General features: G+C 38.9%; 2 pseudogenes; one reads left to right on the top strand and one right to left on the bottom strand.

The window, feature by feature from the left end:
- Positions 1-367: 367 nt before the first annotated feature.
- Positions 368-21,083, top strand: LOC143387600 (N-myc proto-oncogene protein-like; annotated as a pseudogene).
- On the bottom strand, positions 12,588-12,696 carry LOC143388979 (small nucleolar RNA U13; annotated as a pseudogene).
- Positions 21,084-21,609: the final 526 nt, after the last annotated feature.

The raw sequence follows: 21,609 nt of genomic DNA on the forward strand, positions 1-21,609 counted from the left end.
AGTCACAGGGAATGTGTTCACTGTACTTTGCCATAAGGATCCTGGACTACGATGAGTGGGTCAATGGTCAGGCCATGAGATTGGTACATCCACGGACCAGGATGCCACGTCACAAAGAGAAAACACACTGCTGACACACAACAGCTTGGCCAAGCCACCAGAGCCTCACGCTGAAGCATCTGAAAGGAAACAGGATAAAACTAGAAGGCCCTGCTCACAACATGAAAAATACTGAAATAACAAAGTTGAATGGTCCAAGCACAGGGCCAACAGCAGCTGTGAACCACTGGAAGTGACCACAAGGGCATGGACAAGAGGGCTGGACCCTGCTCCCTGCTGAAACTTCAGCCTGATCTTCCATGGTAACATGGCACCCCGCCCTGGAAACCCACACTTTGCCTCCAACCCTCCAGGTGAACTTCCAAAGCGGCTGCGTTTCCAGGGAGACTGGCCCCGCCGACTGTCCCCCATTCCCCAGCACCAGTACCCGCCCGCACTCACACAGAGTCGCAGCTTCTTCTCTGGGGGCGACTTCCTCAGCCAGCCCGAGTGCACCGATCGGCTGCTGTCCATGCTGCCCGCGGAGGTGGACCTGGGCGCAGAGTCAGTCGCAGAGGCCGGGAGAGGAGACCTGGGCAGCTTGGGTGCTCACCAGCCACGGGGGTCCTCAGCACCTCGACCCCTGGCCAGCTGCCTTATGCACGTCTGGAGACCTCCAGGCCTGCCACGGAATGACCCCTTCCGTCTGCGAAGGAGGGGGGATGCAAGGCCCCTGAGCCTGGGGGGGGGGGGGTGTGGATGACTCTGCATTTTCTAAGCCATCTGAATGCTAACGTAGAGTGCAGCATGGACACTGTGTCACAGCTGGACATCGAGTGCCCCTGCAACATGGACACTGTGTAACAGCTAGACACCTGCTGGTGTGGCTGGGGCGGAGGTGTGAGATGAAGTCAGGTGCACCCCATCCACCTTTCCCTAGAGCTTGGTCTTCTGCATACCCTGGACGTTTTTGCAACATTTTTGCCACAATCAAGACTGGCAGTTAGTTGGGGATAGGTCATTAATTCAGAAGCTCCTCTGGGTCTGATTTCCTTAAACAAAAAGTCCTGAGGGTTGGTTACAATTCCATGTGGAAACAGAGTCTTGGAGGGACAGTGTGGCTCCACGTCTTCTGTGGTCACATTCTCCTTCTCTGGCTCTCCCACCCGCAATGCTACTGTGAAATGAACCTCCATTTGCAATCTACTTTAGTATTTAGAGGATTGAAATGAAGCCAAGAGAATTCTTTTTTAACAGAGAGTCCCAGCCAATCACAGTAGGGAGGTCTGAACTGACCAAATGAGACAAACACCATTTGCAACCTGCAAAGCTGACTTTGTAACCAGTTGAGTTGTTTTTGAACCTTGCGTCTCTTTTCTGATTGTAAATGCCTCCTGATCCTGTGGCCCTATTCTTCTGCTTTTGTGCTGCTGGATTGTGAATTGTTCTTAAAAAAAAAAAAAAAAAAAAAAAAAAAAAAAAAAAAAAAAGCTTGTTCAATAAATTGCTTTGCTTCACTTGGTAAAGTTTCTTCATTTAAAAATCACTTTTGGATGTTTATTATTTTATTTTTTGCCAACCTTTCCCATCTCTCCTCTGAACTTGTGTTATTCTTCCTTCTTAGATATTTTTTAGAACTTTATTCATCTAAATGAACTTTGGAGTTTTACACAAAGTGCTCACTTTTTAAAGAAATCATGTTGGGATTTTAAAAGAACATGTATGAAGCTGTACAAATTAATTTGGAAAAAATACATTGTAACCAAAATATATATTCCTTATTACTCAGCCATAAAGAAAAATGAAATTGCGGCATTTGCTGGAATGGATGTGTCCAGGAAGCACACAAGTTTGAATTTCAAATCAAAAGAGAGTTTTATTTACCTGGCCAGGGACTGTTACCCACCACAGAGACTCAACCTCTGTGGGAGGACAGCAGCTTTCTGGTCCATCCAAGAAGAATATAAGCACAAAACCTACAACTTAGTGACTTGCTGATGGTCATGTAAGCTAGCCAATCACAGAAATTAAAACATTAATACGAGGGGCCTGTGGGCTCTAGGCAGGCCTGGGAATTTGCAGTCAGCAAGCAGGTGATAAACAGAAGCACTAATAAGTATCTGAATAAGAAATAAACATATAGAAATAAATGTTTTTATGTATGTTTTTTATGTATCATAACCAGTTAGGAAAAAAATGCATAGGTAAAAACATTGCCTTCATAACAGCTACAGCAAATTTATAATACATTAAAAATTTTTATTGATCTATAAAAAATCATGAATCTTTTTGCTGAGATGTTTAATAGACCACAAGTCCTCATAGGAGGGAGGGCACAGGTCTGGAGAGGAATGCCGTAAATATCTGGTTTTTGCTTAGTTGTGACAGGGTCTATGTTGCCCAGGCTGGTCTTGAACTCCTGGGCTCCACTGATCCTCTCACCTCAGCCTCCCGAGCAGCTGGAACAACAGGCATGCAGCACCATGCCTGGTCAATAAACCTTTCATGGCCATGGTTCTGTTTTATATTTTCTTTATAGATAACTTCTTATTTTTTATAAGTTAAAAAATACTAGAAAGGACAAGCAACATAGACCTTCTCTTCATCCCCCAACCCCAACTTAAGCCTCTGGAGATGGGGCTGCCCAGGGCACTCCCCTGCACAGCCAGATTTGGCAGTGACTCAGAAGCCACTTCTTGCAGAACAGAGACCTCCAAATTTCTTAGCATTTCTGCCAAGGAACAGATTTCAAATAAACACTTAAGACTTTTTTAATGATTCAAACTATTGAAGAAGCTGTACTTACACAATTCAGCAATGTCTTCACAGAATAGTTATGTGCAATACTGTCTGAATTATTTTTCTCTATAGGGAAGATGCATAAAAGATTCTACAGCAACCCGGCTGCTTAAGTGAAACAGAATTTGCATAATATAGTCATTTAAAATATACCTATATAATTATTATGCTTAATGTAAAACAAAACACATACAAATAATTGTTTCTAATGGCACTACTACAGGCAAGGCAAAAGCTCTTTCTTGAAAAGTGACAAAAAAATCTTTATTTTTATGTAAAAAGCACAAATATACATATAGTACATAAATTGATAGTGAGCATATGTTGGTATGAAAATTTCAACAAAGAAGGCCAAACATTTAAGAAAAAAAAGTGTTTCAAAGAGGATTTGGTTGAGACATAATGAACAAATCTGTGAAGAAATTCTATTTATGATCTTTAAATATCAACATCAGTATAAGACCAGAATTACATGAAAGTTTCTATAAATAGATGGATTTTGCAATAATTAGTATTTGCCAATTTTGCACAAAGAAGTAAAATACTGAGATTGGATAATAAGTTCAATATCAGGCTGGGGGTGGGTATGCAGCTCAGTGATAGAGTGCATGCATGAGGCTGAGGATAGGATGTATGGGTTCAATATCACAAAACAAAACCAGTACCAAAAAAAGTACAATGCTTTTCTTCGGATTAAGGCAAATGACAGCCCACTTTACCAGATTATTTCAATGTGAACTGGTCTCTTCCCTGGATCCTCATCCTGCCTGTATGTACACCATCTTTTGTCTCATAAAGTTTAGGAAAAGGTGGTTGCCCAATTTCATCATCTTATTCTCCTGCCTCAATAAACCTAGATCAAAACACCAAATACAAAAAGAAAGTCCCCAAGAGCTCAAAACAAGTCATTTTGATAACAATTGTGGTTATAAACATGCAGAATTACAAGCTGGAAAAGGATCTACTTTTTCCTTAAGTATCTATAAATCCCCAATGTCTGGAAATTCCTGCTGTCACCTTGTCCTTTCTATTCAGGAGACTCCTCCTATGGCAACTGAGGTTTACTTGGTATTGCTCCTCCTTCAGTAGAAGAAGAGTACTCATATTAATTTATTAAACTGACAATCTCTTACTCTGAGAAGGAAACTAGAAACATTATCACAAAAGGCTGAGACTGACTTGTTGCTCATGTTTTCTAGTAAATGTGACATGTGGCCCCAGAGCCAGTGGAGACTGCCCAGTCACCACCCAGTTACCAGCTCGTTACGATCTCTCTCCACCTGAAGCCACTCTGGTAAGCAGGAGAATAAGGAACGCACTCTTGAGCACACAATCTGATCTCTGCAACCTGAGGCCGGACCAGCAACCTACCCTTCTGGGGAGATAAGTGTCCCTCTCTACTCCTGTTACTGTCTTTCTTGCAGCCACCCTTCCCAAATGGACTCGCTCCATCACAGGAGCAAACTGAGGGAATGCAACAGAGACCAGCTGGTGAAGGCTCCAGGAGATGCAAAGCAAAGTGCCCAAACCCATATGCCCTTTCCAGGAAGGAAGGTGGAGAAGAGAGAGGCTGCCCTGCACCACGACTTTGGCTCCTGGGAATATACCACACAAACCTACAAAAGAAAAGGAAGATTTGGTTTTTATGTTTGATGTCAAGAATCTCTAGTCACATAATTGGACCAAAAGTTCTCTCTGGAAACCATCTCAGCCTACATTTTACCTTACAGAGAGGAGAGATGTCACCATCTGGATATGCCTAAGTTAAACACAGTCTCCCAATTAAAGAATTGCAGGAGGAATACAGGTCTCCCAGATTCTGTTCCACTGTTTTTCTTACTATAGTAGTCCCCTCATCCACAGTTTCAGTGCTCACTGGTTAAATAAAACTCGAACATATTAATAGGAAATTCCAGAAATAAACAATTCACAAGTTTTAAGTTATGCTGCATTCTGACTAGGGTGATGAAATCTCACCATCTCCTTCCATCAAGCCCAGAATATGAAGTATTCCTTTGCATAGCATTCCCATGCTGCATGTGCCACCTACCCATTAGTCACCCAGTAACCATATCCATTACAGAACTGGTATTGCAGATGCTTGTGTTTAAGTAACCATTAATGGCCTCAAAGTGCAAACTATTAAATCATTATTATTATTATTATTATTATTATTATTATTATTATACTTGTTATTATTACTCGTTTACTGTGATTAATCTATAAATTAAACTATCATGAATACTAATGTACATGGAAAAACCCAGCCTATATACAGAAGTTTTCACTTGGGGTCTTAGAACATATCACCCACAGGTTAGGGGGAGTACTATAAAATCATTGTGACTCCTTAACTAAGGAAAATTTTTAGAAAGTAAAAATTTAAAAATGCATTGCTTTAACTTCTGAAATCAGAAAGCTTACAAATGATTGTCAGTCATGTCATGTGTGAGACTGATATAAAACTGCAACCACACGTTTATCCTCTCCATTCACTTGCACGGCCTTTTCCACCCTCTAAGTTTGTTTTCTTCCTGTCACAAGCGGATTTTGGCTCTATGAAGATGTGTATTTTTATTTGTTTTGCTTAATGCCATATTTCCAGGACCCATCACAGTGCCTGGCACATAATAAGTCTTTAAAAACTACTTATTGGGTGGCTGAATGAATAAATACTTGCAGCTTCTCTTAAGGGGAACCACTTGCACTTAAATGACATTCCTAGACTTCCTGACTGAAACACAGGATCATCATACTCAACAGATGATCCAAAGCCTAGCAAATCGTGTGTGTGTGTGTGTGTGTGTGTGTGTATACGTGTGTGTGTGTGTGTGTGTGTGTGTGTGTGTGTTTATTTTTCTCATCCCTCTTTGTCCCTCACTGGAACCTACTACTTTGGCCATGGCTGGTTGTGGCATCACACAGTGGACTATGAGCACTGATATTGCAAGAAGTCAAAGAGAGGCAGGCCATAACATGGTGTAAGCAAAATACAGCAGCATGCATTGGGCCTAAGTCTAAAGCCACCAAAAGGGCGGTGTCAGCACTAGACTGAAAACTCCAAGCCCTCTGCTGAAGTGTCTACACCAGCTGAGGATTTAAAATAATTTTCTCATCCCAATACCCAAGACTATGACACTAATGCCTGGATTTGGATGCTGTGCCATTTCTAATTTCCCCACATTGATCTTACACAACCAGTCTTTGTATGGCTATCTTCCCTATCTTCCACCTTGTGCTGAAAATCTTAACACCAGTGATAATTATAAACAACTGGCATTACCCATAAAGCCTCATCAGCTTAGGTGACAAAGTATGCTACATTGTGAGTAGTGTTCCAAGACACAGTGATTAAAGCTCATATAGAACATAACTGCCCCTCTTCCAGTATGCATGGCTTTATTTCTGTATCTAGACACATGCTGTTATAAAAGTCTTTCATTGCAGTATTTCGTTTTCAGTAGTCAAATTTTAAAAGTAGAACCATAAGATTATAAACCTTACAATCATGATAACTACTTCTAATATAAGTGACCAAACAAATTCTTAACAAGTAATTTTGTCTTAAATTGTTAGACCAAAGGTAAATACCAAATTGTATAACCAGCAATAAGTAGGTCAGTTTTAATGGTATGAAGAGATGCCTTTTATCCCCATATTTTGAAAATATCCATAATTATATTTACAAGCAGGGGTCACAGCTATATTTTAACATTTTTTTAAAAAGGAAAAATAAGTAGAATACATGTATATTATACTCATATTAAAATAGAAGTAATGATAAAAAACAAAATAAATATAAACTATTACCTATAATGGAACAGAGAATAAATTTAAAGAAACAGAATCAAAGTCAAGCCTGTTGGAATATATCATGTTATATGTTATTGTTATTAGAAACCCAGAATCTCATTGTTAGAGACAAAATGAAAATATAAAAAATTAAATTTGAATTGACATTCTAAGAATTCATCACTTTTCAAATGTATTTCCTTGTTCTGCCTAATGAAAGGGCTTAGAAGAAATGTTGTCCTAAATTTTGAGATCCTAAATGCCAAGAAGCAAGAACACAGGTATCTGTAGTCATATTATATCTACTTTTCCAATTATTTAAACAATTTTATAATAAAAAATGTAAAAAGAACATTGGTGGGCTGGGGATGTGGCTCAAGTGGTAGCGCTCTCCCCTGGCCTGCACAGGGTGCTGGGTTCGATCCTCAGCACCACATAAAGATAAAATGAAGATTTTATGTCCACCGAAATCTAAAAATAAATATTAAAAAAATTCTCTCAATTATCTCTCTCTTTCTCTCTCTCTAAAAAAAAGAGAACACTGGTCATTCTGATTCTAGTAAAGATACCTGCAGGTAAACCCTGGGGCGGGGGTAATGATCTGAAGTCACTGAAGTGGTGCTCAAAGCAGACAGGTCCTAAAAGACATTTGGTTCCTCAAAGAAGGAAACCTCACGAAAATCCAGGTCTCCGTAGCTTTTCCCAGAGCACCTCCCACTGCCCTGACTCCTTTTCCTGATGCTGGAGTGGTGTGAAGGCCTTCCTTTCTCCTTATCCCCATCTCCTGCTGGCTCACAATTGCCAGAGTCCCTGTCTAGGCTTTTCCTTCACTAGGAATGACTTTCTGTCAGCCCACCTCCAACGTGTGACCCACACATAGCCCTATGTGGCCCCAGTCTTAACTAGGATCTTCTGAGGGAGACTCTTCCTGACTTCCCGAACTGTACTGGGTTCTGTTAAGATGAAGAAAGCTTATTGCAGAAATGAGGAAGACTGTTGTAACACACGCTTCCCATACTCCTGTTTACTTCCTCCTCTTGTCTGGTGATAAAGGGACACACCAATTAATTTTAGGAGGGGCATATCTAACAAAATGGTCAATAAAATGTTTAATTAAATTTACTTACATTAAGATAAGGTGGTTTCACTATCCTATGATTTGAATTTCCCACCTACTTTTGAGAAAATGGAATAGACTTTCTGCTATACAAGAGTATAGAATATATGGATTGCATCTGCCTTGAGATGTGGTCACTGCTGGCTACATTGAAGTGTGATGCTTGACATTATGTGTCATCTTGGCTTGAATAAGTCCCGAAATTTTGGTGAAATTCCCATACAGAGGTTGCTATGAAGATCTCTTTAGATGCGATTGATATTTAAATAGACTTTCAGTAAGACAGAATACCTGTCATAATTGGATCCAATCATCTGAAGGCTTTATGAGAAAAGACCCAGTTCTTCTAAAGAAGTATGATCTGCTGCCAGACTTCCTTTAGACTGAAACTGCACCATCATCTCTTCTCTAGCCCACAGGAGTGCTCTGCAGATTTTAGAATTATCAATCTCAGCATAGGCCTAAAACTAAAGCTGTATCCCCACTCCTCCCCTCCCCCTCCCCCTCCCCTCCTCCTCCTCCTCCTCCCCTTTCTCCTCCTCCTTTTTCTTCTTCTTCTTCTTCTTCTTCTTCTTCTTCTTCTTCTTCTTCTCTCTCTCTCTCTCTCTCTCTCTCTCTCTCTCTCTCTCTCACACACACACACACACACTCATATGCAAACAATCTGTTGATTCTGTTTTTCTAATGAACCTTGACTAATACAGAGAGAATAGGGGGAAGTAAGAAAACTAATTTACCAAGTTCAAGAATCACTCTTTCTACTAGTTATTTTAATTCCCCAAGAAACCCTTGAAAGTAAGTTTAATTATTATTATAATTTAAGAGGAGAAAAACTGAGTCCCAGAGAAGGTAAGAGGTACTTTCCTGTGTAATGGGAAGCCGTGCAAAGAACCTAGCACGACAGTCTCCATGCCTTGTGCCATTTTAGATTGCCTGTCCGTGAGAGGCACTGGCTAGGGAAACTTGTATTAGCCGGAGACAGCACTATGCTCCAAAAATGAGAGAGACTCTTTGGATTAGAGGAGGGCAAAAAAAAACCTCAGAGTTTTTGTTAGTAAGCTGTGATTGTTGCTATGGTTTTATTAAGCAATATTTTTTCTGACATTGTGCTGGTTTTCAGAGATTATGAGATAGCCCCCCATTTTGAAAACAAAACACAAAAAGTTATTTCTTCATTCCATTAGTGAACTAAGAATGTTTTTATTTTCTTTCAAGTTTTTTGCCCAATTTTCTTGATGCAGCCCCCACATTTTTTAAAGAGAGAGAGAGAGAGAGAGAGAGAGAGAGAGAGAGAGAGAGAGAGAGAGTTTTTTAATATTTATTTTTTTAGTTTTTTGGTGGACACAACATCTTTGTTTGTATGTGGTGCTGAGGATCTAACCCGGCTGCACACATGCCAGGCAAGCGCACTACCGCTTGAGCCAGCCACATCCCCAGCTTGCAGCCCCCACATTTGTAAGTTTCACTGAGGCTAGACTAGGACAAACCTTTGTCCTCCAGATGTAGCATGTGTTTCTATTTCAAAGTCTGTGGCCTATGTGTACCTTGGGTAAGAATAATGAATGGAAGAGTTGCCAAAATTATAGTCTCCTAGGGGAAAAGCAATGTAGACTAATTGTACTCTCTAAATAGTAAAATAAGGAATAGCCTTCTTTTCTCAAAGCCAAAATTATTTCTATATATCTCTAGTATTTAAAAGTTCCCAAGAAAGCATCCCAAATTTATTCTTAGGACTATCAAATATGATGGCCTTAAGGCACCACACTAGAGATAGAAATGAGTTTGAGTGGATGACATCTTATTAAATAGAAAGAGTTTTCTGATGTTAATATAAATGTACACTTTGATTGATTGTTTTGGAGACCCGTCAAAATATTTTAGATGAAAACATGAGTTAGTTAAAATATGATAATAAAATCAAATCTTTTGTACATATTTATGTCACTATATTTTTATTTTGGAACTGATTTTAAGACTGAACTTAAATTTTATAGCAATGAGTTATCAATTTATTAATTCTGCTGTTTTTTTCTCTTTTGTATTGATCACCAGCAAAACACAAGCTTGCAAGAGGAAGTGTCAATATTTCAGAATGGAGAATGGAGGCTACCTCTAACTTTTCTGACCTTACATTCAGAGAAATATATTTGATAGGAGATATAGAAATCAAAAGAAAATTAGTACAACTGGGCTTAAAATCTGAAAGTAGTATTTAGAGATAAGAAATAAATTTGAGTGAAATGTATCTTAGAATAAAAGCAAAACCAAAATTACAGTGAAGAAACCAAACCATATATGTAAGATGGAGAGAGTAAAACAATTCATTGGAAAAGTTAAAATTCTAGAAGAAATGAGATTAGAAAGAAAACGAAGATGCAAAATTGATGGAAATGAAAAGAGAAGGTCGTGAGATCTGAATGCTGTGAGAGTTTCATTTGGCAGGGCGGAGGCCCCTCCATTGCCTTCAGGTTGGATGAGTCCCCAGGCCTTTCTAACGACAGAGCAGTACATGACCATGTCACCCATTGTGATTTCCTCATTTCTCTCTAATGCTTTCCAAAAGTTCTTCCTTAGCTCTGTTATTTGGAACATTTTCCCAGTCACCAAACCTTAAAATAAGTATTAATTGGAGAAACTGTATTTTTATGAAAACAAATGCTGCTCTTTGATGATTTTCTCTATTCACGTTAGTTCCAATATTTTTACAACTTATTGCTATCTTTCCCCTTACTAAACATGACTATTTTGTTTTAATTAATTTTAGCATTTACATGAAAGAATACTTTGTATAGGTTTATTTATTCAGTGTTTTGACCTTAATAACACTCTCTGGGAATAAAGTTATTTTCAATTATTTTGTTATTGTTGTTGTTTTTATAAATGAAATTATGCTCTTTTTATGCATGGTATTATATTTGAAGGATGACTAATGCAATAATGAAGCCATAATAAAGCTAATTCATAGCCAAAAAGATGTTGTTTAAGCACCCACCAATATTGTGACTCTCTTTTAAGCTACATTTTTATGCACTTCCTTTTGTTTGCTGTTATTTCTAGGGTCTTGAATTTCCAACTAGACTATAAAATCCTCCATGATAGGGAGAGTGTTTTAATGCTTTTATGACCCCCATTGGTATTGGTATAGTGCTCAGTAAAGTATGCATTTGAATGAGTGTGTGTTGAATTGATACAGTTCTTAAACATGCACATAATTGAGGCATGTGACATCTTGAGTTGCCAAGATTTTGAGTTAAATGGTACTTAAATGAAAGTAGCTAGCTTCCTTAAAAATGATAAGATTCTTCTAAAATCTGATCATTCCTAATTCAATTTGTTAAAAAAGATGCAGTATTTCAAGAGCCAACAATTATAGAATAGGACTTATTCAATTGCATTTTTGCTATTTGATTTTAGAAATCTTAAATAAATCCAATTTATTATAACCTTTCCTTTTTGGCAAAGAATATACATAAAGAGTAAGAATTACATACATTCATTTTTGGCAAGAATTCTTACTATATTGACAAGGTTCAGTTGTTTCTCTTAAGATATTTGTATTTCTTAAAAGCTCACAACAAACAATAACAACATGTGAATTATGTGAAACTGAAGTTCATTCTGTATGTTGTGTATAGATTTATCTTCTCATATACTAAAATATTTGCTGTCCTCAGCACATTTGTACTGGCTCTGGTGCAATGTAAACCTTTGGTATCTCTCAGTTTTCCTAAAAAAATTTTAAGTGGTTTTTTTTTGTTGTTGTTGTTGTTCTAGCTCAGAATTCTTTTTTTGTGTGTGAAAGATCTTGACTTAGAATTAAAAAAAATGTGTAAGAATTGTAAAAACTTTCAGATCCATGTTGTTTTAGAGATTTATTGGTTAAAAAATTAACTTTTTAATACTCAAAGCTACTCTTTTTTTAATATTTACTTTTTAGGTGTAGATTGACAGAACACAATGCCTTTATTTCTACGCGGTGCTGAGGGTCCGACCCAGGTCCCACCCGCCTAGGCGAGCAAATCCCAGCCCTCAAAGCTACTTTTTACGTGAAGTTGCCTGTGTGCTTCTCTCCTTCTCTCCTTCCCTCACTGAATCCTGATTTCTATGTTATCTATTTGTCAAAGCCATCAGATTTCATCTATCTAATAAGAATAGTGTAAATTAAATGTTAGTTTGGGTATAATTAGTTGGTACCTTAATAACTTTAAAGAATTTTTTATCAATTTATTTTGGTATTTATGCTCGTAAGAAAAAATTAACATTGACTTTCATACAAATACTATTAACATTGTGAAAATAATAAATCCACATAATGAAAGATTTTGTGTTCACTTTTATGTGCAAAATACGATAATTAAACATTTTAGGGTAGTTTGTCAGGGCTAGTCTGTAAATTTTCACCCAGGAGATGAGGCCTGAACGTATTTTGAAGCAACTGTGTTCAGGGAAGTGAAAATATAATATACTGGAATTATGTGTAGAGGGTAAAGAGATCAAGAAAGTTCAGATCTGTCATTATTTAGAGTTAGACTTTATCCTTTAGTTGGTATAGAATTGTAAAAAAAATATTAAAAGACAAAAAATTGAAAATTGAACAAGACAGTACATTATGTGAGATTGAAAACTGAACAGAACAGTATGTGATATGTATTGGAAGGTAATAAGAAAGATAATTCTTTTTGTTCTTTTTAGACAATTTCTAGGGTGGCTCATGGGCACCAGGAGGAGAGATCAGAGTAAGGTGGAATTATATCATGTATTAAAAAGAAATAAGAACTCAAGAGAGAAAGAAGGAGTTTAAATTTACCTAATAAAATACCTTCCTTATCCTTTTTGTTGACAACAGATAAATAATGTGCAGATGTAGTGACAAGGTGTAGAGCAAGGCACATCTCCCACACCAGCCACATGAACACCCAATAATCATCACTCTTATGAACCAAAAGGATCTTTATTCTATTTTTATAAGTTATAATAAAGATTGTTGTCATGATGAAATAAATGATTAAAATTTAATTAATTTTATATAGGTCATAAAATCCATGCAATCAATTATATCTTGGTTAGTATAACAGACTGAATCATTTCATAACTTTATTATAATCATATCATAACTTCATGATATATAAAGAAATTTGATGTCAGGAAAATATCTAAAAGAATTGTCTGAATACTTCTTTTCTGGTATTTTTTTCCATTTTTCTAAACCTTTCATTTTGTTATAATTCAGTTATCAATTTCATTAATCAATGGACATGTATGCAGTTCTAACATATATTTCAAACTAAATGTACTTGAGAAGTTCACTTGAAGTATGCACTTCAGCGTAAAACAGGAAGTTGTATAAACTTATCTATGTCCTTCTCGATTCTGACCATCCTTATTGCTATTCTCCTTTCAGTACTCAGAATCAAACTAAATATCTCTGCTCAATCTTTGTCAGTGCCAGATTTAGTATTTGTGCCATTAATTATTTGTGCTCTGTCAAGTTTCTTAACCTTTTTGAGACCATAGATTCCTTCTGTGAATTTTGCTTAAAAATATTTACATCATAATATAAATAAATAGATATTTTATTTTATAGATAAAATAAAAAAATATTTAGAATATAAAGTGCCTCAAAGAGATGCAAACTTTATATGTCAATAATATCTTGGTGTATCTTTAATATTACTTGTTTGAATTTTAAATCCTATCAGAAATATGTTTTAAAATTTATTTTTATAAAAGAGAAAAAAATCTAGCACTGATTGAGCATAGATGAATTTTTATAAATTTGAAATTTTAAATAAAAAATTTATGTGTTATCATCATAGGTTGTTTTCTCTGTATGGTTTACCTTATCAAATTAAACAGCTAAAATTGATATTTCTAAATATGAAATAATAGCCAACTGTGGCTCTACAGTGATCTTTAAAGAATGTTATAATGAATGATGTTCTTATTAAGATAGTATGTCCAGACATCTATGCTGATTTTCTATTTTGAAAGCCAAGATGAAGAGCACATGCATTAAATTTGACATTAGGATAGGATACTTTTTCCTCAGTTTGCCCTTGTTTTAAATAAACTATTCCCCTCCCACTGTGGCAAAAGATGTGTAGAATTTATTCATACTTTACTCTTCAAAAAGTTCTTAAGAGTAAAAGAACTGTCATTTAATATTTTATGACATATTAGTTGTGAACTATGTGAATTCTCCTTTAACATCTAGATGAATTTTCCCTCTCCCTGCATCCCCTTAATATGTGGAAGAGCTAAATAAGGGTTGGAGCATTACAGAGTGTTTTATGGATCACTGCAATTAAGTGCATATCTCCAAGCAACATAGAGCCATTATGCAAAACCACTGTGAACAGATGATACATTAAGAAGCACAGCTCTGCTGTGTAACTAGTCCTTAGTACTGAGAAATACTGCAGTTGAGATGGAATATGCAAATAGAAAATCCACACAAGGTCAGAGTTAGAAAGCCAAAATACCACCCTTTGTTGGTTTCAAAATGAGAAATCCATTTCTACTGCACAATCAAGTTAAAATAGAAAAAAGAAATCAGTCAAAGAAAATTCAGATATTTCTCCTCCTTTTTGCTTCTTTGTAAAATAATTCCTTGATTTTTGCCATTAGAGATAAATAGGAGAATTATTTGCACTGTGTATTTTTCCTCTGGGATGATTTTATACTTTTATTTCCTAACATTTTTCCTCTTGTATTTACTCTAATGAGAGAAAATGGTGATGAACCATTACTCAAGAAGTCATCCATGATCATTGCTTTATTTATGCTTTTCCACTCTCTGAGTTACCTTGACAAAGAGGGTCTTTTCATTCTTGTCTTTCTCCATCTTAAGTACAACAATAATAATAAACAAATAAATTTATATACTTTACTTTCCTGACAGGATAAAATGATTAATAAACTGGTAGTTGTTTCTCTTTTGTGTTCATCTCAGGTCCCAGGGGTCATCTCATGATATTCTGCCTTTTGTCTCACACTGTTCTCCTGACTCACCTTTTTCTTATCTTCATCCCTAGTCCCCACTTCTCTGTTTACGCAGATTTCTAATGAGTTTTATGTATGTACTTGGATAAATACTTATGATATAAAGTATGGCTCACTAAATAAGGCCTCTGTGCTTAATTCATATAGCTATAATTCAATTTTATACATTTGAAATTGTACAAATCCAGTATAATTATCTTAACATGTCTCCAACTTCTCCTGATTCTCTCTATTTCTGGCACTTCTGTGAACAATGCCAAAATAAAGCAATCATGTCTATGTTTTTTCCAAACTTTTTCAAGAATTGCTCTAATCTTAAATCTATGAGTGAAATAAGTGGATCAAAGGATATATTACATTTCACTTCATTTATAGCCAGATTTAATTCAATGATCTAAATTTTCATTTAAGTATTAATGTTTGTATGCAAAAATTTAGAATATTCATATATTTAAAGATTTTCTGAGCATGATGTAGATACTATTTATTTTATGTCTCCAGATATATGGATCTCTCTCTTTTCATTTTAAGAGAAAAATTGAGGGAAGTTACAGAGATTTTTTATATACTCCTTGCCCCACATGAGCAGAGCTACCCCAAGTTAACATCCTGTGCCACCAATAATACATTACTATTTGTTATGAGTGTGTGTGTGTGTTATAGTCCTTGAAATTATACTCATATAATCAATACCCAAAATAGATAGTTTGTTGGAAAAGACAAAACTCTGAACATAGTAAAAAGATCAGAGATTACCATCTATCAGTGAGAAAGGAGTAAGGAAAGAAAAGAGGATTTGGGTGGGGGGAGGGGGGTATGGCGTATTGAACTCAGGGGCTCCCAATCTCTGAACCATATCCCCAGGCCTATTTTGAATTTTTTATTTAGAGACAGCCTCTCACTGAGTTGCTTAGCACCTTGACATTGTTGAGGCTGGCTTTGAAATTCTGGTCCTCTTGTTATAGCTTTCCAACCTTCTGGGATTCAGGCATGCACCACAACATCTGGCTGAGAAACAAGGATTTTGAGGGAATTGTAACTATTCTGTATGATATTCCCATGGTGGAACAATAGATTAATTCAAATTATAGTAGAAGCTTTAAAATAATAGTGGCTAGACAGAGCTTTTAATAAATAAATATTTTAACAAAACTGATATTGGAATGGTAAGAAACATACAAAAACATGCTAACTGTCATTTGGCATTAGGAAAGTAAAAATTGAAAGCACAAATCGATACTACAGGAATGGCTATCATCAAATGACAAATAATACTGAGTGTTGTCCAGAATGTGGAGAAACTGTATCACTTACACATTGCTAGTGGAAGGCAAAGTACTTCCAAAGCTTGGGGAAACATTGATTGACTACAGCAAAAGCTGTGCCCTCCAAACCTGGCTGCAGCCAGATAAAACTGTTTCCTGCTGTCTTCAGTGCCTTACCTCTTCTGTACCTACAACAGTAATAGTTTAAGATTCATATATTAGTCTGAAAACAATCAATAAATAATTAGAAAACTTGCATTTTCCACTTTATGCTAAAATGTACTGGGCATTTATTACATGCCAGACACTCTTCTAAGCCTTTAGCAACATTTTCTCATTTAATTTCCCTAAGTTATAATTTTACCATTGAGAAAATTATGGCACATAAAGATTATAAATTTGCATCAGTTATAAGTGGTGGAAGCAGAGTTTGAATCCAGGCTATATGACTTCAGAGTTCAGGCATTTTTAAAAAATCCTTATTTTGCTTATTTATTTTTATGTAGTGCTGAGGATCAAACCCAGTGCTTCACATGTGTGAGGCGAGTGCTCTGCCACTGAGCCACAACCCCAGTCCCAGAATTCATGCATTTAACTATTCTGCCTTACCTTTTGATAAGCCCGGGACATTTATGACCCCTAAGACATTGTTTAATGACCTTACAAATTACAGTGTCATAAGTACCTGGGCTCCTTTAGTTCTCACATATGAAAATTGCTGAGAAATTATAACTCATTTTTCATGTACATCCCCTAGCTTGTAAGGGATCCAGCCTAACTCCCTGCAAGGTCTAATTGTCCATGTAAGATTAAAATATTTTTGAAAAGTGATGCCCTCTTCACCAATTCTCCCTACCTGCCTGTCTTCCTTTCTGCCCTCCTCCCTCTTCCCCTTCCTTTATGCACTTGTTTTTTTACGTGGATACCAGGGATTGAACTCAGGGACACCCAACCACTGAGCCACATCCCAGCTGTATTTCCTATTTTATTGAGAGACAGGCTCTCACTGAGTTGCTTACTGCCCCGCCTTTGCTGAGGGTGGCTTTGAACTTTCATGCTCCTGCGTCGGCCTCCCTAACCAAACCACTGGGATGTCAGGCAGACACCACCACTCAGGCCATGTATCCATCTTCACTCTGACATTTCCTATCTCAGATGCGAAGACTTCAATGCATATGCAAGGCACGCAGGATACCAACTGTAGGAGGGACATAACCCAACGGTGCCAGGTAAATACTTCACAAAGCATGAACAGTCTTAAGTCAGTGTGGACCTGAAACCAGACAGAATCAAAATGAAACATGGACAGGTCAGTCATTGTACGCAGATGAGGACACTCGTTCAGGCCGTGACCGTCACCAGTGTGGATGCGCTGGGTGGGTGCGGGGAAGGGCTCTTGGGAACTAGCCTCCTCCTCCGGGTTAGAGAGAGCCGAGTGGGAAAGCGCTCAGCCGCGAGTCCCGCTGCCTGGGCCCGGAGCTGGCCGCCCTGGGAGCCGGGGGCGAGGCGGGACGGCCAGAGCCTGCCGCGGGAGCCTCCTCACCTGCGGAGCTCGCCGACCCGGGCGCGGAGCTCACGGATCCCGCCTGGTCTTCCCCTTCGCGGTGAACCGGCGGGATCCCGCACCTGTGCCCGTCGCCCAGCTGATGCCCGTGCCTCGGTGCTGCGGTTGCTGGAGCAGCCCCAGCTGGTGCCAAGGTGACCTCCCTCTGCGCGTAGGCGGCCGCCCTGCCACCGGTGGTGACCACAGGACCCCGGAGAGGATGTCTTGAGCGACTCGGTAAAGCCGCTGGTGGTCTGTCTGCCTTGGAGCCCTGGAGCTGAGGGTCCTGGTCCCTCTGTTACCTTTGGTGCTTTGACTCTGGGGAGCAGGAGCCTTGGTGGTCCTGATGACTGCAAGCGTCCTCCTGGTTAGAGAGAGGCCTCCCTGAAGCGGTTTCCACCTTCTTTGGGGACCTTAATCTGAGCTGTGTTATCCTCGCCCTGATCCCGCATCTTCATTTCAAGGAAAAGTTGGTGGCCAACCCGTGTCGGGGTTAAAGGGTTGCTGCATGCTTTCCTGGGCAGGAACCTGTTAGTGCCCAAGTGGAAAGGGACTCAGGCCCTGGTTATAGGAAGTGAAAGACTCCCGCAAAGACACAAGAGCTGTGCAAGATCCTACTTAGGGCACAAGAAGTTAGAAGGAACTGTATAGATGGTGGCCACTGATTTTCTTTCTCTCTGCCCGCCCCCCAAGTGGGTCTTCCTGAAAACTAGACCCAGTTTTGCCTCCTAGCCATAATACCAGCTTACTTTGAGTCTGAGTTGTGTTCTGTAACCCAGTGCTCTTGAAGATGAGGTGAGCACTCGGGACCCTCCAGAAATGCAGACATCCTGGTGGGACTCAGAGATTATTTCTTTGAGAGTATTTGCATCTTCAATGGATGGGAAGTGTAAAAAAAACAACAACAAGCTTTTACCTGGAGCTCTGAGAGTTCAGAACTCCACCCAAATACTAGAATAGCCCTTGTCCTTGGATCCTGAGGCTGGGCCTCCTTGGGACTTGAGGACCATTGTTTCCACATTGCACCTGGATAAAAAGTGTGAGTTTCCTTCAGGGCTGGGAACCTACCCTTCTGAGACCCCTGGAAGGGGAGTGGTGATGAGCCTGCAGTTTAAAAGGGCTCTGTCCCTTTAACATCTGTGCTTTGACTTGTGGTTTCAGTGAGGAAGCATTGCCTTCCAACAGCTGTATTCTTGGAAGAAAATCAAAACACAGGCTTAAGGGGACCCACAAGACTGGAACAGCCTCCCATTTCAGTTTTAGAACAAATCCCACAAATTTTCAGCTTTCCATTCCCAATCAGATCAAGCCTAAGTTGTGTTTTGATTTTCATGCTTGCATTTTAAACAATGATTTTCTATCCTAGTGTGGTAGTAAATGAGGAGAGGAGGGAAAACCCACCCAAGCTGCTACATGTGTTTTGTTGCTGTTATTGTTGGTGACTCAGGAGCTGCTCCCATTAAGGAGTGTGTAGCTGCTGTGAGTCATGGCTCTGTATCAAGACTGGACCTTCGCTTGGAGAAAAACTGCCTGCTGTGTGAAACTCCTATTTGTGGAACTAAAGTTATTTTTCTTCTTCAGTTAATTAAAGTGTTCCTTGAGTTTAAGGAGTGAAAATCAAACTCAGCAATGAGTTTCGATAAATGAGACACCTGAAATCCAAAGATGGAAAGGTCCATGAGTCCAGGGGGGCAGATTGCCTGGCAATTATGCTAAAAGCTCCCATCACTGAATATCTGTCTCCTAAGCCCAGCTCTGGGCTAAGTTTATAATATTCTTCACCAAATTCAAAGGTGCTGTGGTATGATCTCCATTGCAGAGCTAAGAACCTGAGGCTTAGAAAGTTTCTTCTGTGTCTTGCCCAGGATCTTGCAGGTAGTGTACTGTAGAGCAAGGATCCTGTCTGACCTCAAGCTCTGACTCTTTGTATTTCAGCCACTTGCTAGACGTTTGGTTGTTGTTCTTGTTGTTCTTGTTCTTGTTTTTATTTTGCATTTGTTTTTGTTTGGTGCTGGTGTGGAGCCCGGTTCCATGCACATGATGGGCAAGTTCTCTACCACTGAGCTACACCCACAGTGCCACCTGCAAAAATCTTAAAAGGAAATTGATAGTACTCTGGGGTTCTGGGGAAGGAAAAGTCATTTCCATATATAAAGAATTATAAAATAAGTACCTTCTTTCCACATGTTGAGGGATCCAAAATTATAGCATATTCTATTATGGCCTGCCATGAGGGAACTAGACCCAAGAATATATATGTCTGTTCATTTGGCTCACAAGTCTCTCACATGAATGTTCCTCCATTCTTTAATCAAAGATGAGGAGAATGATGAGGAGGAAGATGAAGAAGAGGAAATGGATGTGGACCCCGTGGAGAAACCTCATTCCTTCTCTAACAGCAAGGCTTTCCCATGCTCCCCATCACCCTACTCCCCAAGAACACAGCCCCGAGGAGAGCTCAGTCCAGTGAGCCCATCCTCCAATGCTGTGTCCCCATCCACCAGCAGAACAACTGTGCCATGTCCTCGCCCGACGTGAGAGTGAGGACGTGCCACTCCAGAAGAAGACCAAGAGTGAAGCGTCCCCACATCCTCTCAAGAGTGTCAACCTCCCAAAGGCTAAGAGCTTGAGCTCTGGACACTCAAACTGGGGGTACCTCAAGCATCGCCGCAGATGGAACGGCATGGAGCGCCTGCGCCCCCATAACCTGCGATCCAACTTTCTCACGCTCAAGGACCTCCTGCCAGAGCTGGTGAAGAATAAGAAGGCCACCCAGGTGGTCATTTTGAGAAAAGCCACAGAATACATTCACTCCCTCCAGGCCAAGGAGCATTGTCTTCTGCTGGAGAAGGAGAGATTGCAGGAAAGCAGCAGCAGTTGCTGAAGAAATTGGAACTCGTTGAACCTGCTAAACCTTTCTCAAATGGGCAGTCAGTGCCACTTTGCATATTTCAATTTTTGAAAATATATTTTTTTCACTGTAGATGGACACAACATCATTAGTTTTTATTTATTTATATAGTGCTGAGGATCAAACCCAGGGCCTCATGCATGCGAGTCAAGTCCCCTACTAATAAGCTACAACCCCAGCCCCACATTTTGATTTTTTTTAAACAAACATTGTGTTGACATCATTAATGTTGATTTACTTTCAAATTGGGTCTCTGTCATTTGTATCTGGGAGGGGGGAAGGATGTGTGGGGTTCAACCAGGACCTGGGAGATCCCACATGATGGGGTGCTGGGTGGCTTTTCAGTGTCCTGCACTTCACCTATATGACAGCCATGGGAGTTTGTGACTTTGGGGCTGTGAAAGTCACCTTGTTCATTCCAGTTTTCAAACAGAGAGTCATTCCTTCTTTTTACAATGCTGCTTAAGTTCCGGCACATTCCATGTAAGGGGGTTGCCATTTGATGCCTCTGGGGAACATTTCTGTAAACACCATTGACACACCTGCCTTTCGTGTAGGTCCTGGGTAATGAGAGGAGATTCTGCAGCCAGTATCAGACTGGAGGTTCACACCTAAGTATAGTAGTGATACCTCAATGTTGAGGAGCATGTTTTGTATGTAAATATATTGTTAATCTCTGTTATGTAATGTACTGATTTTTACACTGCCTGTATACTTTAGTATGATGCTGATACAAACTAAATTTGATACATACATTTTCATATGAAAGTGAGTTGTGAAAGTTTTGAGTAGATATTACTTTATCTGTTTTTGAACTAAGAAACTTTTCTAAAGAAATTTACTATTTATATGGATATATTTGTTCATGTTTACTACAGAGAACTGGGTGGATGCAAAGTTCTATGTTTAATTTCTTCAAAATACATACATTTAGTGCTGCATCTTATAGCACTGTGAAATACCTCATGTATGAAAATAAATAGCAATTAAATTATGCAAAAATGGAAGACTCATTACTTAGCAGCTGAGGAACTAGGCAACAGCTCATCTAAATGGCGAGCAGCCCTCACCCAATGGGCTTTATTACAGCACTGCAACATCACAACTAAAGGTTATGTATTCTGATTTTGAGTGAATATGA

This window comes from Callospermophilus lateralis, chromosome 14 (genome assembly GCF_048772815.1).
Source record: "Callospermophilus lateralis isolate mCalLat2 chromosome 14, mCalLat2.hap1, whole genome shotgun sequence".
Lineage (NCBI taxonomy): Eukaryota > Metazoa > Chordata > Mammalia > Rodentia > Sciuridae > Callospermophilus > Callospermophilus lateralis.